This window comes from Papaver somniferum, chromosome 2 (assembly GCF_003573695.1).
Source record: "Papaver somniferum cultivar HN1 chromosome 2, ASM357369v1, whole genome shotgun sequence".
NCBI classification, from domain to species: Eukaryota; Viridiplantae; Streptophyta; class Magnoliopsida; order Ranunculales; family Papaveraceae; genus Papaver; species Papaver somniferum.
In genome coordinates, this window is record NC_039359.1 from 199692410 (window position 1) to 199704745 (window position 12336).

General features: G+C 40.4%; 1 pseudogene; it reads left to right on the forward strand.

The window, feature by feature from the left end:
- The first annotated feature begins 11972 nt into the window (after nucleotides 1-11972).
- On the forward strand, nucleotides 11973-12072 carry LOC113354750 (annotated as a pseudogene).
- The last annotated feature ends 264 nt before the right edge of the window (nucleotides 12073-12336 follow it).

Here is a 12336-nt window from a genome sequence, read left to right on the forward strand (position 1 = left end):
CATAGCCAAGCCATCCGCTCAACCTTCAATGCTCTGTGGCGCCAACACTCTGTAACACCAGTACTTCGTGGCCAAGCCAGAGGCGCGTTGACACAAAGATCACGGATTGTTCATGCCTCTTGCCAAAGGTCAATCAGACTTTTTCCTGGTAACCGCTTCATGTCCTGCCCTTTCGATTTATTATCCTTGTCTGTCACCATCTCATGCTTACCCCGCAACAATGCCACTGTTACGTGCTAAGCAGGGGACTTAATGTTGATGGTGGTTTTTAGTATAGGGTGAAAACTGTAAAAGTCTATCTACCTGAACCGACATCAGATGTAGTAGACATTGATATGTCTATATTCCGCAGGGAATTTGGAGAATATATCAAAATCTGATGAGTGCCTATGTCTCTCTTCATATTATATTGAAACTCAAGATCCTTGATGAATTTTTCACTAGTATAGATCCTAATGAGTATATAAGCTCCTAGCTGCATTACTCACTAATGTCGGAGTCTGCCGAGTATTTTTCCTATGCTATGTTCCCCGGCCGAACCCTTAATATTGATATTTCATGACAATTTATGTTCACTCGCAGCAGAGTAGCACGAATTTCCAAGTATCAAGGTTAAGGTCCTTGCATAAAAGTACTCAATCGAAAAGCATACTGCTCTCCGGCAATAAACTTAAAGAACTCTGTGCACATGGAATTCAATCAATTTTGTGATAATTCACAAGATTCAGATATTACCCTGACTAATTTGCAAAAATTAGGGTTTTGCGCCCTGCGCAGTATATTATACCCCGCCGGTCGGAATTAAGCTTAGGCGAACTAGGAAATTAATCCGCCGTGGATTAGTAGGTGCAAAATCCTACCCAAAATCAGAAAACAAGGAATAAAAGGAGTCGTAGAATAGGAGCAGCAACAAAGGGAGGTGTGGCCATGCCATAGGCCAGCCGACGCCACTTACAAGTGGACACACCCCATGTTGCCCGACCGGACCTTGTTTCCCGTTGACCAATCAGGTCGCCTTAACCCCGCCACACGCACATGAGTTGTGTCTGGGCCTATACTTGCCGGCCCTATTTCCCATCGACCAATCAGATCGTTTTAAATTCGCCACGCGCGCTGGAAGTGTGGCCACGCCCATGGTCATTGAAGCGACTTCGGTATTAAAAGAGGAAAAATTTCGCCAGATGGTCACTGGTAGGCTTGGGAATGTGTGTAAAATAAGAGAATAAGAAGCCTACATGTTATAACTGCAAGTGCACGGTGTCGTGATGTAGTGTGTGCAAGTGTGAGTCGATCCACAGAGACTTGTATGTGTAAGTTGAAGTTTCCTAAACTATTCTAAACTAAGCAGTGACAGTAAAAAAGAATGTGAACTTCAGTGGCAGTGAGCCAAAGGCAGTGATAAAGAAACAAAGGCAGTGAGCCAAAGAACACAGAGTGTAAACACTAAGGATGAAGGTACTAGGGCAGTGAATCCACCACTAACTTATACTAGTTATTCTACTAGTGATCCTAACCTTGTCCTTATAATTGATAACAGGGGAGATGCAAGTCTTCTGTGTATCTAAGGTAACTCCTATATGAATAAATCAATCACAACAGCTAAGGTATCTTCTCCAAAGCATCAACTGTCTGTTTAAGGCACAGCTGATCAAAGGGTCAAGATGTGTAATGAATCATGAGCTTCAGTTCTACAACACTGGAGTGTTCTAACTACAATGGATGCATGACATTCACTGTGAAAGGTTAGTGTTGAAGCCCTAAGACTGAGTTTCAATTTAAACATTTAAGCACAACAAGATTAATGCCATTAGCATGAATAATAAGTAACAAACTAGAGCTTCATCTAAACCCTAGCAGATGGAATTAAAACATCATGAACATAATTGACAGTGCAAAACAATTGAAAATAACACAGTTGAGGAACTGGCTAGTCCAGTCCTCTTGGGTGAAGCTCTGGCTAGCCCAGGCATGGTTACAACACATACCCACACATCATATTTATACCCAATTTATCAATTTAGGGTTCCCCAAATTCCCAAATTCAACAGTTGAAATTAGGGTTCGACTTTACCTAATTTGACGTGACAAATCACTCAAGAAGGTCGACCCATTTCTTCTCTGACTCTCCTGCTCCTCTCCATGCCTTCCAATTGCGTTTCTAACTCGACCTAATTCATCAATCTCTCACCTAGGGTTTCAGAGATAGAAAAGAGGAGAGATTGATGAAATAGATGGGTAGAAGGCTAGGGTAATGATGGGTTTTGGTTGTTAGAGTGGTAGGATGGTGATGGTAGCTGTGGCAGGTGGCTGAGGCAGTGGAGAAGGTGGTGGCAGGGAGTGGTGGTTCTGCATCAGGTGAGGGAGAAGATGAGATCGATGGTTTTGGGAAGAAGGGAGTGTTTGGTTTGTTGCTCTACTTGGGATGTAGGTGTTTGGTACTAGGGTGTGTGTCGGGGACAGCAAATGTTGATGCACAGCGAGGATGAGACGTGGGATGTGGAGATGGTGGATCGATCTAACGGCGAGATGGAAGAAAGCGAGGAGCGACCGTTGGATGCGGAAGTACAACGAAATTGACGGCTCAAGATGGAGTTAGGTGATATAGTGTTTGACAGGAGCTTCAGATTTTGATGCACTATGATGAAGCGACCGTAGGATGCTGAGATGATCCAATCTGACGGCTGAAGATGAAGGCGGGTATGGATATTGGAAATGGGTTTGGGTGAGGGGTTTGGGCCTTGGTTATGCCAAGCCCATATCTTCTTTAAGAACAATTCTTCCTCTTCAAGCCCAGTTCTAGCCTTTTGGTCTTGCGCACAACATTCTTCGCGGCTTCCTTGTGTGATTCCTCTTGGCTTCCACCACTTTTCTGCTCTTTTTGCTCCGTAATTCATCCAAACTTTATTTACAACCTAAAAATGCAAAATTAATTAATAAAAATATTTATTCTTGAAAACAATGAAAATACAGAATATGGGATAAAATGTAGAATTAATGCACAAAAGATGAGTTAAATGCCAAGAAAAATATATAGAAATATGCACTTTTTAGCACTCATCAAATACCCCCAAACCTGAATTTTACTTGTCCTCAAGTAAAACAAAACTAAGGAAATCCTACCTATACCACTGTCGCTAGTCTCTCGAATGCATTTAGCGTATGCACTAATCCTTTTAAACCACTAAGTGTCCCTAGTGGACGAGTTGATGTCTCGTGAAGGTTTTCTTAGAACGTACCAACAAAGTTCTAGGACAAAATATAAGCTCATATTCCATGAAATGTGACATGTGCAAGACAGTAGAAGCTCACAGCAAAATGGAGATGTCAATCTAGCTATCAAAGGCACAATCCTAGCACTGATAACAAATAAAGACATGTGATAAGAGTGTAAAGTGTATCTACACATGTGTAAAGAAAGATCGGATGTTATGACTACTAATCACCAAGAGATAGTTTCTCAGGCTAAGAACCGAGGTCGAAATCTAGCTAGCTGTCCGGACTTTACGAGAATTGTGAATGAGTTGGAGGTATTTCACAATTACTCGCGTTGTACATCAATGGCATACACCCTTCCTTGCTTATAACACAAAAACACAAAAGATGACTCTTTACATGACTCTTATTTACATTGACTACTCTCTTTTATTTTTGGAACAAGAGAGAACTATTGTCTTTACATGACACATATGGAATTGGTAAATACTTGAATTTTTTTTTTTTTTTTTTGAAAAATAAATTTACAACATGGTAACTCTTTTGATACATAAGCAAAAAGAAACAAAAATTACATGACACTTTGCAAGAGGTAGCCCTTTTTGATGCACCCAGTTAAATTCGATGGTTGTCTTTCTTAATGTAACCTCCACCTTCTATCCCAACCAATCAAAGAACAAGCTAGTCAAGTTTCGTTCAGTATTCTAAAGTGATTGGCAACTAAAACTTCCGATAGAACACTTCAAGGATGAGGCTATACATGTATTGGTAGATCGTGCGCGTGCAAGTTTCTTATCACTATGTGAATTGTGCTAGAATCAGGGTGCCTAAATATCTAGACTAAGAATCCTTATGTTTACATACATGCACAATAGTCAACATTTCAAGGTAAATGAGCTCCATTTTTATGTTTTTATCATTTTCTATTTTTTAATTTTTAATTTTGATTTTTTCATTTTTTCATTTTTTTTTCCAAAAAGAAAGAGTTCAGTTTTCAATTATAGCATGTGATCGTGGTATCTATACCATACCCCCAAACCTCAACTAAACATTGTCCTCAATGTTTCAAAATATGAAAAGAATTATAACATACGAAGAGGATTATGCTGAGTAGAGAAAAAGGAAAGAGAATACCCGATTTGACGGCGAAAGAAAAATTAGAACTCCGTTATTCAAGGCAAAAATCCAACATATTTCAGTTAAGAGTCACATTGGATTAGCAAAATATGTACAAAAGAAACAAAAGTTTTAACTAAGAAACTATCTACTAGATTCTATACAAGAAAATTTGGTTTTTAATGGGATTGGACTTTTTGGGAAAAATTTGGTTTTGTTGGGAGACATTTGGTTTTGATGGGAAAAAGAAAAATTTTGGTTTTTAGGGAAACATTTGGAAAACATTGGTTTTTATGGGAGAAAAACATTTGGTTTTTAATGGGTTTTGAAAAGAAAATTTTGGTTTTAAAATCGGGAGCAAGCCCACATTGGTGGAAGAATGCACAGCCCACTAGAAATTTGAAAACAGCCCACAACTTGTGTGAAGTGAAGCCCAACGAATTAGTTTGAATTGAGCCCAACAAAAGGTTTTGAAAAAGAAGAGGTCCAACTGTTTGGGTTCAGGAGACCAGAAGTTCAGTTTCAGTTTGGTTTTGGGCTAACATAATAGCCAAAATTCGAGACCCAGTTGGGCTTAAAAATTGTTTTTCCAATTTTAATTTGGGTCAAGCCCAGAGTTCAGAAATTCAAATTTCAGGGTTGAAACCCACAGTTCAGAAACAAAATAAGCCCACAGTTCAGCTTAAATACAGGCCCAAAATTTAGTTAAACTACAAGCCCAGCATTCAGTCTTAAAATTACAAGCCCAAAAATTGGGTTTACTGATGGGTTTAGGCTTACTAGTTAGCACAGCCCAGCTGCTCAGTAATTGCAGTTGCACAGCCCAGTTGGGCTTGGTTCACAGCAACAACAACTTCAGCAAGAGCACCAGAGGCTCATCAGCAACAGCAACAATAAGAAGAAGCGGCAGCAGTAGGAGGAAGCAAGACAGCGGCAGCAGCAACACAGAAAACAGCAGCAGCACCAGAGGCTAGCTGTAGCAAAAGAAGGAGTTGACAGCAGCAGCAGCATCAGTTCAGCCACAGCACAGCAGCAAGTAGCACCAGCAGCAAGTAGTTCAGTGCATCAGCAACAGGAAGAAGAAGAAAGAGTAGCAGCACAGCTGCAGCAACAACAGCAAGAGCACCAGAGGCTCAGCACCAGCAACAGCAACTCCACAGCAACAGAAGACAAACAGCAGCAGCACCAACTACCTGACACTCATTGTGTGTGATCATTACACAGAAAAGGCAGGGAAAAAAAAGGAAAACTGCATAAAGCAGTGCAGTTTGCAGCTGTAGTTGGCAAGGCCAAGATGCTTGACAGATAATATGCAGCTACAGATGCAGATGTGGGTGCAGATGCAATGAATGATGCAGATGCAGTGAATGGAATGCAGATGCAGTGATGCAATGATGCAATATTCTTACAGCTAAGTTAAAGATGCAGCTAAAGACACTAAGGTTAAGTTAGAGACACTAAGGCTAAGTTAGAGACACTAAGGCTAAGTTAAAGTTGCAGCTAAAAAGCTAAAAACACTAAAAGAGCTAAAACAATTATACTAAGTTAAGGTTACAACTAAGGTTACAACTAGGTTACAACTAAGATGCAGCTAAGGTTACACTAACAGCAAAGCAAGAGCAAGAAAGCTAAAGACACTAAAAAAAAAAAAATCTTGTTTTTTTTTCTTGTTTTTTTTTCTTGATTTGAAAATGTGAACAACAATTTACATCACACTAACAATTTTGATGAACAGAAATTAAAATTTACATGTCCCCAGCAACGACGCCAAAAACTTGGTAGGCTTGGGAATGTGTGTAAAATAAGAGAATAAGAAGCCTATATGTTATAACCGCAAGTGCACGGTGTCGTGATGTAGTGTGTGCAAGTGCGAGTCGATCCACAAAGACTTGTGTGTGTAAGTTGAAGTTTTATAAACTATTCTAAACTAAGCAGTGACAGTAAACAAGAATGTGAACTTCAGTGGCAGTGAGCCAAAGGCAGTGATAAAGAAACAAAGGCAGTGAGACAAAGAACACAGAGTGTAAACACTAAGAATGAAGGTACTAGGGCAGTGAATCCACCACTAACTTATACTAGTTATTCTACTAGTGATCCTAACCTTGTCCTTATAGTTGATAACAGGGGAGATGCAAGTCTTCTGTGTATCTAAGGTAACTCCTATATGAATAAATCAATCACAACAGCTAAGGTATCTTCTCCAAAGCATCAACTGTCTGTTTAAGGCACAACTGATCAAAGGGTCAAGATGTGTAATGAATCATGAGATGCAGTTCTACAACACTGGAGTGTTCTAACTACAATGGATGCATGACATTCACTGTGAAAGGTTAGTGTTGAATCCCTAAGACTGAGTTTCAATTTAAACATTTAAGCACAACAAGATTAATGCCATTAGCATGAATAATAAGTAACAAACTAGAGCTTCATCTAAACCCTAGCAGATGGAATTAAAACATCATGAACATAATTGACAGTGCAAAACAATTGAAAATAACACAGTTGAGGAACTGGCTAGTCCAGTCCTCTTGGGTGAAGCTCTGGCTAGCCCAGGCATGGTTACAACACACACCCACACATCATATTTATACCCAATTTATCAATTTAGGGTTTCCCCAAATTCCCAAATTCAACAGTTGAAATTAGGGTTCGACTTTACCTAATTTGACGTGACAAATCACTCAAGAAGGTCGACCCATTTCTTCTCTGACTCTCCTGCTCCTCTCCATGCCTTCCAATTGCGTTTCTAACTCGACCTAATTCATCAATCTCTCACCTAGGGTTTCAGAGATAGAAAAGAGGAGATATTGATGAAATAGATGGGTAGAAGGCTAGGGTAATGATGGGTTTTGGTTGTTAGAGTGGTAGGATGGTGATGGTAGTTGTGGCAGGTGGCTGAGGCAGTGGAGAAGGTGGTGGAAGGGAGTGGTGGTTCTGCAGAGGTGAGGGAGAAGATGAGATCGATGGTTTTAGGAAGAAGGGAGTGTTTGGTTTGTTGCTCGACTTGGGATGTAGGTGTTTGGTACTATGGTGTGTGTCGGGGACAGCAAATGTTGATGCACAGCGAGGATGAGACGTGGGATGTGGAGATGGTGGATCGATCTAACGGCAAGATGGAAGGAAGCGAGGAGCGACCGTTGGATGCGGAAGTACAACGAAATTGACGGCTCTAGATGGAGTTAGGTGATATAGTGTTTGACAGGAGCTTCAGATTTTGATGCACTATGATGAAGCGACCGTAGAATACTGAGATGATCCAATCTGACGGCTGAAGATGAATGCGGGTATGGATATTGGAAATGGGTTTGGGTGAGGGGTTTGGGCCTTGGTTATGCCAAGCCCATATCTTCTTTAAGAACAATTCTTCCTCTTCAAGCCCAGTTCTAGCCTTTTGGTCTTGCGCACAACATTCTTCGCGGCTTCCTTGTGTGATTCCTCTTGGCTTCCACCACTTTTCTGCTCTTTTTGCTCCGTAATTCATCCAAACTTTATTTACAACCTAAAAATGCAAAATTAATTAATAAAAATATTTATTCTTGAAAACAATGAAAATACAGAATATGGGATAAAATGTAGAATTAATGCACAAAAGATGAGTTAAATGCCAAGAAAAATATATAGAAATATGCACTTTTTAGCACTCATCAGTCACAATGCCAAATTGGCTTTCCAAAACGACGCCAACATGCCAATGGCATGCCAAACGTGCCATCCCGCTCCGCATGCTAATGGCATGCCAAACATGCCATGTCGCGTCAGTGCACTAAACGTGCATGCCAAATATGCCAAATGTGCCACTTCTCCGCAGCAGCATGCCGAACGTGCCAACGTGCCATGAATAGCGCGCCTATGCGCTAACCCACCTTCTTTTCGTGGCCAACGCCATAACAGACTTCAATTAGGGTACCCTAATCAGAAACACGACCTTGCTTTAGTGGCGTTAGTTGAAACCCTAATTTCCAGTCGTGGCCCAAATTGCGCCACTTCGGGCCTCACAACATGCCACGAGCCATGTCGGACCCAGGAAACCCTAAGAATGGCGCCATAACATAGCCACTCATAGCAACCCTTGCTCATGTGGTTGTTTCCACATTATGGCTTTGTTGTAGTTCCTTTGGCATGGCTATGGCACCGTTTGCACAAAAAAAAAACGTCACTGTGCCGCGGCCACATGCCACACGCCACACGCACTAATTAGGGTTTAGGCATGCCAAACCCTAATTTAGGTAAAGTTGCTGCGCTAACCAAGCCAAGTAATGCTACCCAGAACATTGGGATTGATATGACAACTAGAACTAATATTGCCAAGCCATATTTGAGTCTGACACCATTGTGCCACTGGCATGCGCTAAATATGCCACGACGCCATTGGCATGGGCCAATGGCGCCATGATCAATGGCCACCCGTTCTCATGAGTTACGATCTCAGCTGTCCAAATTCTCCATAGAATTGACAGGCCCGTGGAAAGTCTTAGGCGATCAACTAAGACAAGCCTAATAACATCACATGCTATTCTACTGCGGCAAGTCTCCTGACTTTGACTTGCCACACATAGCAATCTACTACACGTTTTCCATGAAAACACTCGAGACATCAAACATGTTACAACCTGGGGGATACTCATCAGGATATTGGTCTGGCATTTTACAGCGTGCGGCGTGCAACACGCCCATTATAATAAAGTGTCAGAAAGCAGGGCAGTTAGTGGCGGAAAGAAGTAGCGGGTGTAAACTAACCCGTTTTATTCATAGTGGGAACATGGTCTCTGGTATTTACACTTTACCCCACTTCCCCATCACTCAATCATACCCACTTTATACGAGATCAGGTTGCATTCAATATGACTTGTATAAATAGTTTCTACCTATTTCAACCAAAGGGCAATAGAGTTTTGGGTTAACAATAACACAGTATCCAGAAAATACAAAAGGAACTGATAGCTTACATTCTGCAAGCCAATTCCGAATTCTGATACAAGTCATAAAATAGCCACACCTTCAGAATTAACCATCCTGATCTCAACACCTTCTTCGCTTCCCTCCCTAAGACCAACCCTTCTCATTCACTTTGTGACCGAAGCAAGACTGGAACGTCCATTTCTTGGTTTAGGCCAGGATTGTACAGATTGATCTCTCGAATCTAAAATACTCCCGTGCAGTGCATTTGTTTAAGATTTAGATTTGTTTCTCATCCACACACCCAAATTTACCAAAACCAGTAGAAATAGTTTTTACCCACAAACAAAGGGAAGGGGAAAGTGGTCCTTCCTAGTGACCTTGTTGAATTTCCTATAGTCAATACAAACACGCCAACCCGTGGTCACTCGAGTTGGGATTAATTCATTGTTATCATTCTGGACTACAGTTATACCGGATTTCTTGGGAACAACCTGAACAGGGTTGACCCACTTACTATCTGAAATGGGCTAGATAATGCCTGCATCTAACAACTTAAGAACCTCGGTGTGAACTACTTCTTTCATATTAGGGTTCGGTCTACATTGCATATCCCTATAAGGTTTGGTGTCACTCTCTAAATAGATCTTATGCATACAAACAGTGGGACTTATACCCTTAATGTCAGCTATGGTCCACCCTAAAGCTTCCTTGTTGTTTTGAAGGATGGTTACTAGCCTACTTTCTTGATCACTATCCAAGTCGGATGCTATAATTACAAGTAAAGTTTCACATGGGCCTAAAAACACATACTTCAAGGTATCTGGTAGTTGTTTAAGGTCCAACTTAGGAGGCTCTTCTAACTAAGGAACTAGGGTAGACTTAGAAACTGGTAGTGGTTCGAACTTAGGTTTCCATCCATTATTAGTGTCTAACAAAGGGGTTGAATCTAATAAAGCATTCACCTCATTAATCACATCATCATCATCAAAATCAATCCCAAAGTGAGCTAGGAATTTCTCTAATGGATCTTCTAACAAAGTGTTTGGTAATGACTCCTCGACTAATGTTCCTATCATGTTCACCTCTTCTATGTTCGAGTCATATAGTTCAGAGGGTAGCTTACTAATCTCAAAAATGTTCAGCTCAATATTCATATTATCAAAAGACAAATTCATAATACCATTTCGACAATTAATGATCGCATTGGATGTAGTTGGCAACCTAAAATCACTGGTATTTGGTTCTCTGGGTCAGGGACGGGTTGGGTATCTAGGATAACAAAATCCACTGGATATATAAACTTGTCTACCTCTATAAGAACATCCTAGATTACACCACGAGGAATTTTAACAGACCTATCAGCTAACTGAAGTGTTATCTAGGTAGGTTTCATCTCACCAAGTCCTAGCTTAAGTTGCACATGGTACGGGAGTAAGTTCACACTGGCTCCTAAGTCAAGCAAAGCTTTCTCAACACGGTATTTACCTATTGTGCAAGAAATGGTAGGGGACCCTGGGTCTTTATACTTAGGAGTAGTGGTATTATGAATAATGGAACTCACGTGACTAGCTAGAAAGGATTTGTTCTGGACACTAAACTTTCGCTTTCGCGTACACATATCCTTAAGGAACTTGGCATAAAAGGTAATCTGCTTAATTGCATCTAATAATGGAAGGTTGATGGTTACCTACTTAAAAACCTCCAATATAACATTAAAGGTGGACTACCTATAAGTTGGAACTGGAAGTTGTGGGAATGAGGCTCTAGGAACAAAGCTGGGATTATCAGGAACCTCATCGGTCTCTTTAGAGACTCTATCAGTCTCCTCAGTTTATGGTTCAGAAGGGTGAACTATAACATGTTCACTATCAGGCATGGCAACCTTGTTGTCTATCACTCTACCACTCCTAAGGATTTTAATAACATTCACATGATCAGATGGTCTTTCACCTATTTCATTAATTCCTCTAGGGTTGGGTTGAGTTTGACTAGAAAACTTACCTCTCTCTCTCTCTCTCAAAGACTCATTTATCTGACTAACCTGGGTTTTTAACTTGGAAATAGACTGAGAGTTAGACTGACCTATTCTCTTTTTTTTTCTTTTAAACCTTGAGCAACAGATTGCTGAAACTGCACAGTGCTACGAGTTAACAAAGCAAGAGACTCTTCTAAACTCATGATCTTATTATCTGAAGAGTTCTGAAACTGTGCCGGAGCTGAAAGATTCTTAGTATAGTCAAAACCTGGGGGGAACCTGAGCGTTACTAGACTAACCTTGATTCTGTCCCTTAGACCAAGAAAGGTTTGGATGGTTTCTCCATCCAGGGTTATAGGTTTCTTAATATGGGTCAAACTTCTAACGGTTATCAAATCTAGTGTTGTTATAAAGAGCATTGTCCTGCTCTTCAACAATATGACCTTCCCAAAAAGGCTCTATTCTACCACCACTACCACTAGAATGACCTAATTCTAAGGCTTCTAACCTTTTGGCTATGGCTACTATTTTAGCATATGACTCATAATATCCTTCTACCCTATTGACATTTCCTCTACTTAGAAGAATTGTTTTTTGGGGTTCCTTACTATTTTCCCATTGTTGGGTCTTATCGGATATTTAATTCAAAAATGTCATCGCATCATCAACAACTTTATTCTCAAAACCACCTGTGCATAAGGACTCAATCATGGTTGTTATCGAATAATCTAAACCCTCGTAGAGGATCTGAACTAGCCTAACCTTTTCTAAACCATGATGAGGACATTGAGCTATTAAGTCATTGAACCTTTCCAAGTGCCTATATAAAGATTCTCCTTCTTGTTGAGCAAAAGTACATATTTGTGTACTAATAGACGATGTTTTGTGCCTAGGGAAAAACTTCTATAAAAAGGCAGATGTAAGTTATTCATAGGTTTCAATTGACTCAGAAGGCAAACTATATAGCCAAGATTTGGCTTTATCTCTCAAGGAGAAAGGGAATAACCTAATTTTCAAAGCATTATCATCTAGGTTTTTAATTTTCAGTGTACTACAAACTTCCTCAAATTTCCTAACATGAAAATAGGGGTTTTCATTTTCTTTCCCTAAAAAGATTGGGAGCATCTGCAGGG